This window comes from Cupressus sempervirens, chromosome 6 (assembly GCF_028749045.1).
Source record: "Cupressus sempervirens isolate cs-2001-9-10 chromosome 6, ASM2874904v1, whole genome shotgun sequence".
Taxonomy (NCBI): Eukaryota; Viridiplantae; Streptophyta; class Pinopsida; order Cupressales; family Cupressaceae; genus Cupressus; species Cupressus sempervirens.
In genome coordinates this window covers 273,157,976-273,176,844 of record NC_143123.1, presented here as the reverse complement: position 1 = coordinate 273,176,844, position 18,869 = coordinate 273,157,976, and the positions used below count along the sequence as shown (strand labels likewise).

Below are 18,869 nucleotides of genomic sequence, written 5' to 3'. Positions count from 1 at the left end.
AAACCAAAAAAATCCAATTAAACAAAGCATTTTATATTTTTTTTGCCTTTTTACTTGTTACCCGTCGGCGAGAGTCCTAGCATCGGGACTCGCCGAGTCAGACTGGACTCGGACAAGACTCGGCAGAGTCTGAGTCAAGAGGTAGTCTGCCTCGGAAAGGTGGACTCTGCCTCTGACTCGCCGAGTCTGAGGTTGACTCAGCGAGTCCCGTTACATTGATATATATATATATATATATATATATATATATATATATATATATATATATATATATATATATATATATATATATATATCGCAAAATGAAGAGGTGGAAAGATATTCAAACAAGAAGTAGAAAGGAAATACATCAACGGTTATATCCATATCAGTCTGAGTACATACAACAGTGATTAATGGAAGTGCGTACTCAGAAAGGACATTTATCAAGGAATCCACAATCTAAGGACACCAAACTGATACTGCAGTCAACAATGAGATCTTAATATCTTTATCATGCCAACATTCTTACTTTCTGGTAAACATTTACTGTTTATATGTAATTATAAAGCCTATGTTAGCTGTCATATGTTATTGCCGATAATTCTATTGCTTATGATGACAATGATGTTAAATGTCTGACTGTCGAAAACTCATGTTGCAAGGGAAAGGGTCTGAGATTTACGACCAGAGTCGTGAGGGGATAGTGAGGAGGTCATCTTAGTAGAATTGTTGCAGACTGGGACAAGAAGGCTCTCACTAAGTCAAGCCACCCCTTATAGCCTCTGCTCGATTCCACAAGGTGGATAATGTTTGTAGGGATATCAGATATGATTGGGGAAAGTAGATACAAGCTACCAAGCAAGGGGGTTATGGTATACATCCCTCTTAGGCTTTGGTTTAGAAAGGGCTTTAGGTGGACCCGCCACGTCTCTATTAGATATTGTTGCATTTTGTGCCCCTGCCGCCAAATATTTGAATTTTAAATGCTTACCCGCCAACGGTCACTGCTCGGTTTTAATGCTATTTTAAACATCCAAAGGAATATTGAAAAAATACTTTAGGCTAACCTTATAATATTCCTTTCCCTGCGCATTTAAGTGTTTCTGCAGGCCCGCAAGTTCCTCATTGTTGGATTAGTCTGCATCAAGGGTGGGCGCTATGTCGCTATTGAAAGTTGCACGTTGTTTTGCGTTAGTGACATAGCGCTTTTCGGCTGCGTGTCAGGTGGGTCCTCCTTGTCCCTGATTGTTTCTCCGGCTTCGAGTTTTGTTCCATCCACGGTGGGCGCTATGGCGCTATCGAGAAATTCGCTCTTCTCGCCGTTAGCGACATAGCGACCAGACGGAAGGTATTATTGCGGCAACATCAGTTGTCAGGTGGGTCCCAAGTATGCTCCGTTGGATACCAGCGATGAATTTGTCAGACACGTTGGCAGTGGTCAATTGTTTCATTGGTTGAGGTATGACTGTGTAGAATGTGGGCCCTGCGAGGACTTGTTAGACAGTTTGGCATGTGGCCGGTTCTCACTGGTAGATCGGACCCATCTTGCCCACCATCAGATCTCAGAGGATCAATGGTGGGCGCTATCTCGCTATGGAAAGCTATGAGGATTTTAACCATAGCGACATAGCGCCTTAGCGACGCGTGGCACAGATGACGTCGTGGCCCGCCCTTCTCCAAAGCAATAGTACGGCTCGTCCTCGATGGCAGTTGTCAGGTGGGTCATAGTACAATGGCGATTTTCATTGGTCCATTCAGCTAGCTCGACGCACAGTTGTACAATTTTGTGGATCACAGTAGATCTGAGGGAAATCCACGGCAGGCGCTATCAAGCTATGGAAAACTGCGAGAACTTTAACCATAGCGACATAACGCCCTTTCGCCACGTGGATTAGCGGGCCCAGTTTGGCAGAGGTGGTTTGATTTGTTTCTTTGGCACCGAGTTTGGATAAAGCCACCGGCGCTCGCCACCTTGCTATCAGAAAAACTATACATCTCACCGTTAGCGAGATAGCGAGGCGTCGTGAAATTCATGGCAGGTGGGTCTGTTTTCGATGTGACATCGTCGAATTTTTTGATGACCCCTTGGGGCTCGCTAAGTCGCTACCGGGAAGTTTGTGGTTTTCTCCGGTAGCGAGTTAGTGACCGACCTGAAAATGAAAAACACGGCAAGGTTAGGAAAGGGATGCCAGGGTGGACATGGTGACTGTGCTGAGGTGTGTGCCAGGTTGTGCTGAGTTGGTTTGTGGGCCCAGAAGTTTTAAAGGGGCAAGTGCAGTGTATGGCGAGTCTTTCACTATCGTCAGATCAACATGGATCTATGGTCCTCGCTAACTCGCTATGGGAAGATGCACGCTGTTTAACCATAGTGAGTTAGTGACCTGGTGACACATGGATTGTGGGTCTTGTTTCCTTGCGAGCTGCAAAACGTAGGGCTACCTGACAGAATTTATTGTACTTTTAGGGCCGTCAGATGGTGGCAGATTGATGGTCCTCGCTATCTCGCTATGGAAAAGTGCCCGGAGGATATGCATAGCGACATAGCGCCTAGGTGACACGTGTCTTTGCGGGCCCAGCCAGGATTGACAGTTAAGGGCTGGCGATTATGTTGTAGCCGTCACGGTCAGGGTTTTAAGAAGATGGCACGGTTAGTTAGAGAAAGGCATGGTCAGCTCAGGAGGACCCCGCGAGGTGGCAAAAGGAAATAAACTCATTAGTCTACGTGGCTCGTCCCGATGCCAAAGACAGGTTGATTCGCTGACTCTGCTGATTCATGCACCAAAAGTGATAGGAGGTCGGGTTTTCTGCGCGATTTGATATTTATGATCGATCCCGACCAACCTAGAATGAATGCTGAACGAGGGAGGAACACTCCACCTCCAATCCAATCCATCTACTTGGTCAGAGCACAGTTATGGTGCCGTTTCTGTCTTCTCAAGGCATTATTTGATACAAAGATCAGATATCATTGCATTTGTATTCGTATCCAGATCAGATTTTCTCCATGATTATTCTTGGCAGGGCCTTGATGGCGGTGGTTGCAGGATGGTTTTGGAGGGAAAATCTGAGTTATGCTTGAACTATAAAGGCAATTTTTTTGAATTTTGAAAAAGGTCGATCATTCTCTATTGTTCTCTGTTGTTGCTCTGCAATTCTAGTGTAAAATTCCCTTTGCCTCTGAACTGTATGATTCCTGTCTTATCTCTTTTAGCCATTGGTGTGAAGTGCAAGAGCTCTTTGCCTCCACTAGTGTTTTGTGGAAATTTGTAATCTGCATGACTGTATCTCCTTGGATCCATGAATGATAATATAAGTGAATATCCCTTTCCTTGTGTCATTCATCTTGGTCTTCTGATCTGCATGTGATTATTAGATTAAAGCAAGTCTGAATGCGTATATCTTTAGTTTCATTCTGGTTCAATAGTGCATATATGGGTAGAGATTGGTCTGAACACTCTATTTTGGTGCATCACCTCTTTAGATTAGGTTAGGTAGATTTGCTTTCATACTCTCCTTCTCTCTTTTCCTCTCCAAGAGTAGTTAGGTGCATCCTGATAGTAAAAGGAAGCCGGCCTTCTCTGGAGACTCAACTTCACAGTTCAAGTCCCACAGCTTGGAGGTTGTTTCCATGTTTCACTAGGTTGTCCTCATGCATAGGCTTTGGACAAGGGTGCAAACCTAACTGACAACAGATATATTAATGTACATGCATTGCATATGTTTTTCTTCATGTTGTTTTGCAGGACTCAAATCCAGGATTGCAATGTTGAGATTTTTTTTGATGAGTCAAAACCTAAACCTAATTTGTTGCCATTGTAATTTTAGGGCAAATTAGAAAGGGGACATCACATTGTAAGGTTGGGTTTAGCATGTAAGGGCAGAACTTGAGTGTAGTCAAGGGTAAATTTGTACTTTGCTGGATTACATGATGCTATGGATTCCAATATTGGAATTGGCATGATGACAAGGACTGTGCATTTTTGATCTGAAATTTGAGTTGATTATGATCAGGATTTACCTTGATTCTGATATTAAATCTGCACTTTCTGCTTTGAGTTTACACCTGTTGCTAGGAAATTTCACCTGGATCATATGCCCTTGAATTACATTTTCCTGCTGATCTGATTTCATACTTTAGGTTTGATTTTGATTTGGGTTTGCCCCCTTAGGTATGATTGCTGATGTAATTTTTCCAGATTCTGATCTGCTTTGTGTGACTGGACTGATATTTTTTTATCCTTCATTTGCCCTAGGCCTGCTGGTGATTTTGCTCCTTGAATTGATTTAATTCTGCTCTTTGTAAAGAACCCTGCTGGTTCTTCCTGATTGGATTTGGAATTTTTGAAAATTTCTTGCTTTTTTTTTTCACTTTGAAATATGTGCATTTTTGATTTAATTTATGAACTCAATGAAATTGGAATGAAAACTAAATGCACATTGAATTTATTTGCAGCTATATGTTGGGTGGATATTTTGCAACTGATAGTTTTGTGAAAATCTAGTCGCAAAATAGGATGACCAACCATAACGTATGAGACAAAATCTCTCCTACCTTAAAGGGAAGGCTCCCCCTTCCCAGTGTTCCTTGGATCAACTCAAGGTAAGCAAGAAGTCAAGAGATTCTGGAAGGGCATTATTAATATTCTTTCCTCTTAACTTTCACGAAAGAAAACACTTATTTGTAGAGTGAGGAATAGGCAAGATGAAATCTCTAACTACACTTCTATTTAAAGATGGAAACAATGATACCAATAATCCAACACTAACTTAAAGGCTAGTTGAAAGCGTACCAGTTTGGCTCTAAGTCCGGTTTTAATCTATTCTATAAAAATAACCTTTACCATTGGGGCTCAAAGACTTCCAAAAGTAAAGAATTCTAACTATTTTTGTGAATTAAGAAGGTAATACAAGCTATAGTCAAAGCTCATAGTCTTCCTATTGCCACAATCCTTTCCAATCAAAGCTTCAAATCCAATTGTTTCTTAACTCTGTATGCACAATTATTTAAACCAACAACAATAGCATGAATTAAAGAAGACAAATGCAAATTACAGTCAAAGCTTCCAATTTGCACGAATCACAATTGCACTCAATCAAAGTTCAGCTCGAATTGTTTCTTTGTATTCACTTTTTATTCAAAATAGTAGTACACAATCAAAGTTATGCTTGAACAATTTCTTCAGAGCTTTCTTGCATACAATAAAAGATGATTTTTACAATGAGGTGGGACACTTCTTATATAGGAAGGGAAGTGAGAAAAATGAGGAAAAAGTAGGAGCAACTCAACCAACTTTGACCCGGTCTAACTAGGAAAGAAGAATTATTGGATTACATGTCTAAAGGACATGTAATTGGATTACATGCGATTGCATTACATGTGTTTGAGTTACATGTGATTAGATTACATACAATCCATCGTCTGCATTTACAAAGATGGAAAACACTTGAAGAAAGTTGAAACTGTTGATTCTGAATGAATCAGTCCTGTAGACTATCAACAAAAGCCTTGTATCGGGGATTCCTATATTCTGCACCACTGCATTCTCTTTGATGAATTTCTAGTTGTCATTTGAAAATTTGATGCGATCAAGCTTTTTCTTGTTCGAGTTGTCGTGAATTCTCTTTTGTAGATTGGCACATTCTGGAGTCTCTGACACTTAAATAATCTTCTTGATGGTGTCTGGATGTAAACTTGGAACAACTTTCCATTAGCACCTTTAACTTTTTGTTTTTTGTTTTTTTAAAGCAAAGTGCTTGGTGCATTCCTACACAAACTTAGGTACTTAGACAACCATTGGAAAAATGGAGACCAAATGAATTATTGTTTCTTTTGATTCGAACCACACAAATTCTGACATATCTTGACTTGCTACAACATGAAAGTTTCAATGGGATTGAATTCATGAAAACTTTGACATTTTGAGTGTGGATGACAGGTCTATGAATGAACAACGTGTTTGGAGTATTGATTAGATACTCATGAGACACATGTGATGGCTGGAAATGAACCGGAAAGCCTATGTATTTGGATTGAAAGGGCCAAAGTCAGACTCAGAAGGATGGATTGCAGGTGGGTAGTGATAGGCTTTTGTGGGTATGGCCAAGAATGCAAGTTGGGATGCATATGGATGTGTGCAAATGGCGACTTTGGTGTTTAAAAATGTGACCTTTTACCAAAATCGGGTTCTCTAGATGTAATTACATGTAAAGTGATTTACATGTAATTGGGTTTGGAGGACGTAATTACATGTATTTGGGTTCGGAGGGTGTAATTACATGTATAGGAAAATAGATGTAATATGCATTGACATGAAAAGGTGAAAAGTGAAAGGATGTGGATGCACTTGCATTTTTGGGTAGGATTCTTCAACTTTCTTCCAAAAAAGGAAAACAAAACAAGCAAACAAGCAAAACAAAAACATACCTCTTGCTTTGACTCAAATTTTGACAAATTTCAAAATGTTTTTCTACATGCAATTTTGTTTTTGGAGTTTGGAGAAGTTTCAAACACTTGAAAAGAGAAGATTTCATCTTATTTAAAGAAAATATGCAAAATATATTTCATGACTTTGAACAAATGGACAGATAAGCCAAAATATGCAACAAAATAGCAAAGTAAGGAAAGATAAGAAAAGTTGAAATCTTCTACTTGGAGCTCGAAGAGCCAAATGTGGAAGATAGAGAAGTTGCAATGAATGACTTTCCTCCAAATTTGAATTTCCCAAACAGCTCTTGACTATTTCAAAGCTTGCAAATGTGATCCTTCAAATGCAAATACATGAGGCGTTTTTACATGTAGATGTAAAAACGTGATTCTTAACACTTTTAAGAAACTCATGTATTTGGGACGTTTTTGGGTAAAAACGTCCCCTCCAAATACATGTAAATGAGTCGTTTTTGCATGAAAAGGTTAACAACGTGGATTTCAAATGCATGAGCATGCATTAAAGCTAAAAAATGTACCCTCTAGATCCAAACGCATGGGCTGGAAATGTCATTTTCTGGGCGTTTTTGGTAAAAACGTGGCTCCAAAATGCATATATATTGGCTGTTTTTGACTTGTGAATGCAAAAATGTCTTTTCTAAATGCTAAAACATGGATCCAAATGTAAAAACGTGGATGAAAATCCAAAATTTTGGGCATTTTTAGCAAAAATGTGCCCTAAAAATGCATGTATTTGAGCTGTTTTTGGCTTGGTAATGCAAAATTGTGGTCTCCAATAGCATTTACATGTATTGAAATGCCCAAACACAATCTATGGAGGAGTTTACATGTTCAAAGTGCATACATTTGAAGGTTGGAAAAACAAATCACACTCCATGGGAAAATGCATGTAAATGGAGTTCAAGGAGCAAATTTCACTCTCCTAGCCTTGTTGCATGTTTTAAAATATGCAATATGTAATATGCTTTGGCATTTTTGGCCTTGGAAGGGAAAATCGTGGACTTGAGATGGAATTACGTGAGTTTAAAGTGCAAAATCGGATTCTCCAAGACACATTACATGTAAATTTTATTGGTCGGAAGTGCATTACATGTAAATGGACTCTTAGAAGTCTATTACATATTTCAAATATGCATTTACATGTTTAAAATCAGACTCTAAATATGCATTTGCATGTTTACATGTTCTAGTGCAAATCACACTCCCAAGAGGCAATTACATGTAAAGTGATTTACATGTAAAGGAGATTTTTCGTGCAAAGTGGACTCAAGTAATTCTATTAAATGCATTTCTAGTGCAAATCACATTCTAGGAATGCATTTGCATAAAAACATGTAAAAGACATGTAAGTTGAGTTTGCACAACTTAAAAGACCAATTAAGCACATGTTTACTTTATTTTTTAGTCAATATTACTTAATTGGGTCAAAAATAATATTTACACTATATAGTTTATATATTATGTGCAAATATCATTCAAAAAGTAATATTTAACTTAGAGGTTTTAAAATAAAACATAAAGTAATACTTAGAAATAAATTAAACTATATTTTTAATAAAGTCACTTAAGTGAACAATAACATAAATTTAAGTGATAAAGTAACTTAAAAATATAACATAAATGGAGAGTCCATTTTTTGGGCACTTAAATGGTCATACCTTTTGACTAATAAGTCCGATCAAGCCCTAAGATATACTCAATTGAAGGGAAAACTAAATGCAAGAGATTGGACAAAACAAAAAGACTACAAGAAACTTAAAACACACTAAAAAATGCAAGGAAGGACGTTGAGGCTTCAAAAATCAAGCATAAGCTTAACAAAATGAAAAACGAAAAGGACTTGACGAAAGCCTTCAGTAAAAAGATTCATTATAGAAATTGGGGTTGATTGATTGATAAATGTTAGCCAATTAAATAATGAACTAAGTCAAAGAAATGCGAAACGAAGTTGAAAACATTTTGTGGTAACAAAATGCAGGACAACACTATATCCAATGTTTATAAATTGAATTTGCAGATTTAAAACTAAAAACTATGCACCTTATTTAAGTGTGGAAGTGGCCATGGCTGTCATTAACAAATCGCTGCCTTTAGAATTATTAACGCCGCCTCTAGACAATGGTCAGAGCTTGCTAGAATAAAGATGCAGCCTTAGTATATATTATTGCTGCCTTATACACAGATCACAGCTCCTAAAAACTATGATCGCAGCCTTTAATTTTAATTACAGCTCCTAAATATGATTGCAGACCTGAGTAAGCAAAATGCAGCTCATGAATAATGTTCATGGTTTATGAAAGGAATCATTGGACCCCTATTAATGTCATCCAAGCTTCCAATTATTCAACAATGTAACAGAGGCACAATTCACCAAATTTGGGTTGGTTCGAAGTGCATAATTTAAACCAAGAAGCAATTGTATCTCCATCATAAACAGATCTACCTGAAACAAATCCAATTTGTTCCTCATTGATATTGAAGGGAAGGATTTTATGAATTCTATCAGCCATAGTTTTTGTGAGGATCTTGTAGATTGTGTGACAGAGCAAGATGGGTTGTAGACCATCAAAACAATCCACCTTTTCTTTCTTTGGTATCATTGTTGGGAAATTGTTTTTAGTGTCCCTAAGGACGTTACCCCTAGTTTCTCACACCTTCTAATGCTTTTGCAACTTTATCTCCTATGAAGTGCCAACATTTCTCAAAAAATAGAACAGGGAACCTGCTAGGGCTCGGTGCCTTGTTAGGATGCATTTGTTTCAATGCCATTTCAACTTCTCTTGTAGAAAATTTAGCAATGAGCATTTGATTTTGTTCTTTTGATATAATTTTTGGAATGTTGCGAAGTATTTGCTTTTGGTAAGTCAGATTAGAGCCCTCCCAATGTTCAAGAGTTTTGGAAAGTGAATAACAACTGAATTGTTATAATTCATGGGTCATCAATAAGAGAGCCATTCATATCCTTAATTTTTGTAATTTTGTTGAGGTTTCTGCAGTGTTTAGTACTATTGTGAAAAAAATTGGTATTTTTGTGTCTAACTTGTAACCATGTTTCCTTGGATTTCTGATGCCAAAAGATTTCTTCTTCAGTCAGAATGTCCTCATAGTCCAATTTCAGCCCTTTTTCTTTAAGATATGAATTTTCATCCATCCCATTGTCTATGACCTTCTTATTGAGGGTTTCAAGTACCTCTTCTAATGTGAATTTAGTATAAAAAATATTATTAAAAAGTTTTTTCTTCCATGACAAAATTTTATTTTAGTTACTAAACAATACATTTTGGAACCCTTGACCTCAGCCTCAAACTGCCACTCTTCAATTAATTTCAAATTCATCCTTAAGACATCTGTTCAAATTTGAAGGGGCATCTATTAGGTTGAGATTCCTCTATAACAGATAATTGAATAGGGTAATGATTTGATCTTGAATATGGTAAAATTTCTCCCATAAGACTGAAGGGGAATTCTATCCAGTTTTCTCTGAATAAAAATTAATCTAGTTTTTAGTTGTTACTAAAACACGGCCTTCTATTATTCCATGTAAATTTGTCTTTTCAATTTTGATTTCCACTAACTGATTTTTTCTGATCCATTCAATGAAATATGCAGTGGCTACTGATACTTTATTGGTGTTAGTTTTTCTGGGATCCCTGCAAATGTAATAGCACTGCCTGATGTATTGTTATGTGTGTTCAAATGGTAGTCACCTCTAATTTATAATGAGCATAGGCTATGAAGAGACACGTCCGTTCATGGGACTTGTCTATTCAATAATTAGATATTAATAAATAACAATATCTCACATAGTAATACATTATTTAACTACACACACACACACACACACACACAAATCACATATATATAACTTCAGTTTAGTCTCATGAGTTTATCCTAATGAGGCTACCAAACATTAACACTCCCTCCTGGCTATGAAGGATAAACACAAGATAGATATTACACCATTGGTAATATTTGGAATGACAAATCTTAAGGATATCTTTGATCAGAAGATATCCACCATTTTGATATCACATTTGATATCATGAGTATTGGCCTTCCAGAATATCAATACACGATATTCACCAAATACTCTAATTAACATTTAGATATCACATTTTTATCACGAGTATTGGTCTTCCAGAATATCAACACATGATATTCACCAAGTACTCAAATAAGGTTTGATATCACATCTGATATCATCAGTATTGGTCTTCCAGAATATCAACACATGATATTCACCAAGTACTCAAATAATGTTTGATATCGCATGTGATATCATGAGTATTGGTCTTCTAGAATATCAACACATTATATTCACCAAATACTCTTTGAGTATTGGCCTTCTAGAATGTCAAGATGCAAGATATTCACCAAGTACTTTTGTAATGGCCTCCAGAATATCAATTTGCATAACATTCACCATGTACTCAAAATGTTTATAAGGTATGTGCACATGCATTTTCATAATTCGTACCATATAAACATCCACCATGTAAAGTATAATCTATCATATCCATCATAATAGCAAATTAAGTTATTGTAAGATCGTCACCTTTCAACAACTTCTGCAAATACAAGTGATTATCATTTGGAAGTTGTCACTTCTTCATGATGTACACAGGGGGTAGGCCCATTAAATCATGTAGTCACATGCATGATACCAAAAGTTTACATGAAGTTGAAACTCCCGCTGAGTTTGATGTGATCAAGATCTTCAAAGATTAATTGAAACATATCCTCTAGCCACTACTTCGGATGGATCTGTCAGACTCCCTTTGAACATCAATCTTCTGAGTTCCTTTACCTTGAAGAAGTGTTAGACTCCCTTTGAATCTGATATCAATCCTCCTTTTCCTGCAAGAACATTTTTGGAGGAAAAGATCAAGGCACATAGCTCTATTAGTACATATAGAAATACAAATAAGAGAGAGACTGCAATGAATAGATAAATGTAAAACTCAAGAAAATTACTTATCTTCACATCAACATCTATGGTATGATATTTTATATTTATTGATTCATCCTCTTGATGCTAATATCAATACTCCCTTAAGTTATAATTTTGAACTTCATTTATCTTTTATATTTAGCACACTTCCACTCACTTGTTTTCATGTTATATCTTTGTCAAATTCTCCTTCCATGGTCATGGATGGTGGAATATTAAGCTTAGTTCGGTTCTTTCCCATATTGGTGCCACATTCATACATTTCACCTTTGTCCCATTTGCCTTTGTGAATGGTGATTGGATAGGTTTTAACATTTATATCCACCCCCTTATGTCATTTCCACCTTATTTTTTCCCATATTATAAATGCCAAAACATTCTACCACTTACCATGCACTTTGAATTTACCATCTTTTTGTATATTATAAGTGTGGCGAAATGTATTGGTGTCTAGTCCACATCATCTCATAGGTAATCTTTTACCGTATTTGACCCCACTAACCACTACTGATGTAGGATGTATGGTACTGGATGCTGCTGTATAGGCTAACCATACATTGTCCGAATACCTATGCAAGCTTTGGAATTATACCCGCTCTTACATGTTGACTTGGCTCTTCTCGGTTATCTGCTTGCTTCCTTTCCTTTATTACTTTCACTTTTTCCTATCGCAGTGGTACGTAGGATTAGGCCCTTTATATCATCACTCTCAAACCTTACATTATGGACTGACTTATGTATTGCCCTATGTAATATGTCTCCGTTTCTTTCTTTTGTCTGTCATAACACTTTGTTGTAGACATACAAAGATGATTTGTATGTAGGGTGAGCCATAGGTAACTCTGCAATTTGGTTGAAGCCTTTATTCAAAACAATAGTCCCTTTTATTTTGTATTTGTCGGGATGCAGGTTCGTATGTATATCTCCAACATCACCATAACTCATCGTCTACTTCTTCCTTCACCTACCACCTCTACAATTTCCAAACTAGAACCCATGATCTATGTGTTTGCCTTTTTATTTACTCTGTTTGGCTAGTGGCAGGTCTCTCCCCCTTGTTTTTTTACGTGGCATATCAGTTACCTTGAGCCTCGTCCTCTTCTTGTTGACGACCACATTTATAGTGTTCCATAGTGATATTGTACTATTTTTTAATAATTGTACAGACCAATGAAATATATTCAAAGTAAAAAAACACTTCTTGAGGATAGTGAAATTATCATGTTGTTCAGGCACCCATAACCAGTGTCCTCACATTGCTAGGCACATTACTCTCAACAGCCTGCATAATTTCGACACGTGTAGGAAAAGGGTCCTCCAAAGTCCTCGAAAATAATTCCTCAGACTGAATAGCTACCAAGTAAGAACACACAAAAGACGACCTCGCCCACTTCTCTTCCTCCATTTTGACTGTTTATCATTTCGAGTCCAATAAATGACATCAAAGGCAGATTGCCAAATGAAAGAAAAAAGTGATTGGAAGACATTCACGAATCTGAACCATCTTATCCGAGTGCTCAATAATGTACACTCCCCTGTTCACTTTATTGTTGGGAAATTCATCCTTACAAGACTATTTTGATTCTTGCATTGCGTTATTAAAGTTCAATGGCTCCATCATCCAACTCCTTATATTCTGGACTGAGAGGGGGTCGTGGTCTTATTCCTCCCCACATAGTCTATTTTATTTCTCCCTGCGCTATTCATTGATTCTTCAGTGCCTCGACTCTGATCTCCTTCAACTCTGCATTCACAGTGTGCTCATGCACATCATACAACTAATTCTATTAATCAATCTTTCATTACATATGCAGTCCGGCTCTGATACCGTGTTGGTTTTTCCAGGATTGCTACAAATGTCATAGCACTGCCTGATGTATTGTTATGTGTGTTCCAAATGGTAGCCACCTCTAATTTATAATGAGCAAAGACTGTGAAGAGACATGTCCCTTCATGGGACATTCTATTCAATAATTAGATATTAACAAATAATAATATCTCACATAATAATATATTATTTAATTTTACACACACACACACACACACACACACACATAAATCACACACATATATATCACATATATATAACTTAGTTTTAGTCTCACAAGTTTATCCAACTGAAGCTACTAAACATTAACAATTGGAGCCCTGCATTTCTCTTTAGGGTCTAAAGTGGCATTTAAGTCTCCCCCAAGTATGCAAAATTGGTCTTGTATAATTTCCAAAAAAGTTTCAATCTCTTTCCATACTGTTCTTTTGTCCCTGTTCTGAATGGGGTCATAGATGTTGATTATTATAATTTGTACCTTACACTGATGCTTTTCAGCATACCGCTCATCCAATTCTTGTTAAAACTTCCTGGGGTGAAGGTTATTCATCTAGGGTCCCATGCTATTGCCAAATCCCCAGAAACACATTCAGCTGATACACCTATTAGATTCCAAATGCCAGGCCTTTTCTTTAAAGTGCTTAGTTCTTCCTTATTTAGGTTGGTTTTTTGAATTAGAAATATTTCAGGTTTAAGTTTAGAAATGTAATGTTTCAAGATCCGCTGCTTGTGAGGGGCATTGAGACCCCTAACATTCTATGATAGGAGCTTCGTAGCTCAGTGAGAAATTACTGCCCTTTCTTTCCATGTAGTAATGTTGAGGTTTTCATCTGATTTCCAGCTGAGCTATCTTTATCTCTTAACTCTGCGAGGTACTTCCTTCCTCTCTGTTTTGCATTCTTATCGCAGTTTGGTGTATACTTCTCAAAATCATTAACTGCTATCCCATGAGTGGGGTTCGACATATTCCCCTTTACCTGAGTTCCATTATTTCTTCATTTAAAATTTTGTGTGATCTTTCAGATTTTTCCAGTTCAATTATCTCGGCTATTAGAAATTACATTTCATTATTTATAGCTTCTATATCAATCATATCAGCCACACAGTTATCTATGTTTTCTTCAAGTACTTTCTCACACAATTCATCAACTATTTTATCTTTACCTGATTCGTTATTGATTGAAGTTGACATTTCTCCCCTCTTTTTGATTGATATTTCATCCCTCTTTTCTTCACCTGAGGAGCTACAGTTATCTATGTATTCTTCAAGTACTTTCTCGCACAATTCATCAACTATTTTATCTTTACCTTATTCCTTATTGATTGAAGTTGACATTTCTCCACTCTTTTCGATTGATATTTCATCCCTCCTTTCTTCACCTGAGGAGGTTCACTGTTTAGGGATGGTTCAACAATGATGTCTCTGTTTTCCTAGATGTCAACTATCTCGCCTTCCACAATTTCCTGGTTTGTCTCAGTCCTACATGTTTTTGCTAAGAGGCTTCTTTGTTCCTCCTCACATTTCTGGTTTATTTCAATTAGAGCTTTCCTCCAGTCCTATGACTCAATAGTACTGGGAGTTACATCCTCATTAGGCTGCCAATTCTTGTTTTTATAAATGTTTTTTTCAGGGCTAGTTGTGTATTGTGACAGAGATGTTTCCATATGCGAGGTCTTATCTTGGTTAGGATTATCCATATGCTGGTTCTCAATAGTAAAACCCCCTTGTAATTTGTTGAATCTAATGTTTATCTCCAGTGGTGGGCAAGGGGATTCAAACTTAGGAGAGAAAGATGACTCAATCTATTGTTTCCTAGCTAAGGATTATAGCAGGAATTTGGTTTAATAATGTATGTGACATCCTTTATTTTTAAGTTGATGTTCTTAAGGGTTTTAATCAAATTATTCATTCTAACTACCATTTTGACATCTGAATATGCAAGTAATTTTTCTTCCAATTTCACAAATTTGCCTATCCAATTACCAATGCCCTTCAATATAACACTTTGCATTAGCTCAATAGGTAAATTTGGAAGCAAAATACATCTTCCAACTTTTCTACTTTAGAAGGATCATTAGTATTTTCATTGTTAACCAATCTAATAATTGATTATTGGTTTAGTAACAAATATATAAATAAAACAAATAACATTACATTTAAACTAATGAGAAATAATATGACGAAAGAGTACAAGTGTCGACTAAGAACAAACATTAGTTACTAAACCTTAATCAGCGACTGACATCTTATGGTTAACAATGATTAATGATAAGCAACAACTTTTAGCAAATGGAGATTAATCATCAAAGAGTAGATTGATAACTATACCAATGACAATTAGCATAAGGTGGTCAAGCATGTTGTTAGAGTGGTGGTTGCCTTTGCACCAAAAGATTGACCTGTTAATGCCTGATGCAACCACTAGATTTATAGAAGACACATGACGCTGTTCAACCATGTCATGAATCCCAAAGGGAGATGTTGGTGATTATTCCAATAATCCTCTCAATGTCACTTGAGAGGATCTGAACCCATGACCAAGCTCTGATACTACTTGTTAGAGTGGTGGTTTCCATTGCACCAAAAGATCGACTTGTTAATGCCTGATATAACCATATACCTATAGAAGACACAAGAGGTTGTTAATCTATGTCATGAATCCCAAAGGGAGAAATTGGCAGTTAGTCCAACACATACACAATGTTCGAATGAGAAGAATAGACTAGGAATCAATGCACATACATACATTAGCATTCAGGGACAAGCGAACTACTACGATTATAATCAAATGCATTAAACAAGGTAAACATTTTTGTTGTAATAAGAACAAAAGAATATCTGGTCACCATTATCTATATCCAAACATTTATGAAGTCTTGTTTGGCCAAAAACATGTGAACCGATATCATGGATATGTGATAGATCATGATTATCCTTATAATATAATCAACAACGATTTGAGATATTTGGGTGCAATGACTAAAAAATTGAAAAATAAGGAAAATAACCACCACCAGAAGAGATAATTAGGAAAGATGTAAATAGTTTGGATTGTTAAGAAATTGTTGTTCTTTAAGGGGTGTGATTAGTAAGAGGATGTGAGTCATGACTTTTGCAAACATAGCTTGTCATTGCCATTAATAAATAAATAAATAAATAAATAAATAAATAAATAAATAAATGTATATATATATATATATATACAGACATACATATAGACACACACACACATACATACATACATACACATATACATATATATACATATAGATATAAGGATATATAGATATATGTATATATATACATATACACAGTTGAAAATCTCGTTATAATATCTCCTGTAGTGTGATATATCATGAGTCAAACTCAACAAAGATCCTATCTCTATTAATACCTGCAGCAATTTTTTCATATTTGAGCCTTGATATTATCAGAAAAAAAATGTGAAAATAGTACAATATTCTAGAGTTTAAATCAATGGCAAAGTCAACAGAGGTGCGATGAATCATTAAACTTAGTAAAGAAATTTGCATTGATGTCTGTTGTTGACATAAAATAGTGGAAAAAACATCAAATGTAATTCATAAGACATTTCCACCCTTAGATAAAAGAAAACTAAAAGAATATGTATCAATATCCATAAGTGAAAAAAAAGTCATTTTGACTAAAAAGTTACATCAAGAAATTTTGGAAGGGGATAAAGTAGTTGCAACCTATTTTAACTCTAGAGAATCAAACTTAAAACTAGCAGCTATGCATCTAACTTAAAAAATTTGAGTAATATATGGTGGATATGTCAAATCAGTATATGTTCTACAAATTTGGTGTATATGTGTGTGTTTTTAAGAATATTTTAAGAAATTATATATTTTCAAATGTTTGATAAAAGTGTCGATTTATTACTGAGTTTTTTGCTGAGAATTGGCAATTTCAAGAGTTCCAATTTTTTTGGGCTGGCTGAGTTATTGCGGAGTCCGAGTTTTTCAACCTATGCATATATATATATATATATATATATAGACATACACATACGCACACACATATATATGTACATACATATACATATACACATACACACACATACACATACATATACCTATACACACACACAAATATAAAATCATTCATGGACGGGGGGAATAGAATTAAGGAATGATATAAATGAGTTTTGGGATTAAATTTTATATATCATATCTACTATCCTATGGAAGATATTAGAATATAAGTCTAAATCTGTTGACTAACAAGCATTGGCTAACAACAAGGATATATTGTAACTGACTATGATTTAATACTGCTTTATAAAAGGATATATCTGAATCCCAATTTTGATAAGGAACTCTTAGATGGTCTAATATATATAATATCTATCTATTAATAAGAATAATATCAGAATTATATATCAGCTATATTATACACACACACACACACACTTAAGACCTATTACTATTTTAGATTGAGAAGGGAGTACAATGATGTTTCCAAGGAAGGGCTTGTATAAATCCAAGCAATGGCTGTCTGTCCCCAGATAGGGTAGTGATCAGCGACCCTATTGCCTTGTGGATGTAGTCCCAAGATAGGCTAAGGGCTTGGATCTGTAAATTTTTAGGGAGCCCATTGTAGTTGGTACATTGGCGTCTTGGATAGCACCTGCTCCTTCCGTCTTTGAACTAGAATAATAATAAGGTTGGATATGAGTGTTAACGAATATACATATAACATATTCTGATTAAATAGATGAGTAGTTCTTTTAAACTTCAAATGTCTTATACCCCTTAGCTTAGGACATAAATATCAAATCTGTGTTAATTTGGTAATACTTGAGACTAAACCCAATCAGGGGACATTAGATATTTTCATTAACTATAATTCTATACAGGTCACACATTTTGAAGTCTAGTTGATTGGAATTTCATCTTTGTTATCTATAACAAGTGGAAATACAGGACATACTATAAGTGTTCTCTCTGTCATGAAATTTGAGGGATATAGTAGTTTGTCTAGAGGATAGAGAAGTCCCTTGCATCCGTATTGGATTATCTAGATTCAAGGAGATTAATCCTTTAGCTTCAAGAATTAGTTATTTTGAAATGATGGGGCTATAGGCGGTTTCCAAGACCTCCAAATTACCTGCTTCCGTTTCCAGCTTATTTTAAATATTGGGGATGCCAAGCACTTGTTGGTTTCAATAGCATAGATATTAATAGATCTAATTGATAACTTTAACCTCATGAGTGGCTGCAAGCCACATCAGGCTCCTTGCTTTGGTGTATAGAGTCGGTCAGCTTGCTTATGAGGATGTACATTACCAATTTTCTTTTGACATCTCGATTGTTCTTGTTCATGGATGTTACAGGAGGAACTAGGAGTTACCTAGCGTACTCGTATGATTATTTAGCCAAGCCCTTTCAACTCAAATAATTCTCTTGAGGATGTTTAGATTCTAGATTGGCTCTTTTATGGTGATTGATGAAGACGTTCACTGTACTTTTGCTTCTCACTTGGATGCATTTTAACCCCTTGTTTTACTTCAGTTCCCTTATCATGATACTGTCTACAGTTCTTTGAAGGGCCAGCTTCTTTTATGTAGAAAGACAAATCTAATTGCATTAACTATTTTAGTTTTGTTGTTGTCTCTGCTTTCCATTAAATATGAATTAAA

At 36.0% G+C, this 18,869-nt stretch overlaps 1 protein-coding gene across 1 annotated transcript in view; it reads left to right on the top strand.

Annotated features, from left to right (window-relative positions):
• The window catches only part of LOC149552286 (DEAD/DEAH box RNA helicase family protein), a 182,159-nt gene that overhangs the window by 50,827 nt on the left and 112,463 nt on the right, over positions 1-18,869 (top strand). The window lies entirely within an intron of this gene.